Source organism: Brassica oleracea, chromosome C9, assembly GCF_000695525.1.
Source record: "Brassica oleracea var. oleracea cultivar TO1000 chromosome C9, BOL, whole genome shotgun sequence".
NCBI lineage: Eukaryota > Viridiplantae > Streptophyta > Magnoliopsida > Brassicales > Brassicaceae > Brassica > Brassica oleracea.
In genome coordinates this window covers 11,307,124-11,307,950 of record NC_027756.1, presented here as the reverse complement: position 1 = coordinate 11,307,950, position 827 = coordinate 11,307,124, and positions in this window count along the sequence as shown.

Below are 827 nucleotides of genomic sequence, written 5' to 3'. Positions count from 1 at the left end.
ACCATGGGTCTTGGATTGGGAATCCGACCAACTCTCTGTCTTTTCTCTGTGTTTCTTTGTGTTTCAGGGTGTAGCAGGAAGCCCTGGTGTGCATCTCTACGGCCTGGTCTTCCCACGATCAGAACACGCCAGCAAGATCACACCACTCCACACGGTCCTCCTCTCTTAACCGCCGGTCTCTCTCTCTTTATCTTTCTGGTAAGATTTTGGCAGAGCTTTGCCCAAGGAATTTCGTGCCATTATCTGTGCCAGGGACTCTTTATTTATAGAGAAACTGAGCCCCAACTGCCCTGTAGAAACCGCCACAAGCAGTTAGAGAGAAAGGGCACAAAACTGCCCCTTTTGCACCTTTTCGGAAATAACTGCCCAACTGCTGTTCTCTCCTTTGGGCTGTCCGAAAACTAGGCCCAGAACATCATACTGAGTCCCTTGTCTGAGGCCAAGACCCACGGACCCTTGGTGGTTCATGTCAAGATCCCACCAGCCCATAGCCATCATTGACTAACCAACCGGCCCTGTAACTGCCCAGAACTGTCACACTGGTCCGAGTTTCCAACACTCCATCCAGCTGAGTTGAGCTGACTCCCAGCTGACCCAGCTGAGTGAGCTAGTAGTCCAGCTACCTGAGCTGGCCAAACTTGATGTGAGCTACACTGAGCTTGTCCGAGCTTCGCCCAGCTGACCGAGCCTCATTCTCGCATCGTCCAGCTGTCTCATCACTCGTCCAGCTTGCTCTCTTCATATTATTCAATCTTACTAAGTCCCTTGGTCTATTTCCAGACCTAGACTTAGTCTTCTCATGATCCATTTTGATCATTCACTTCATC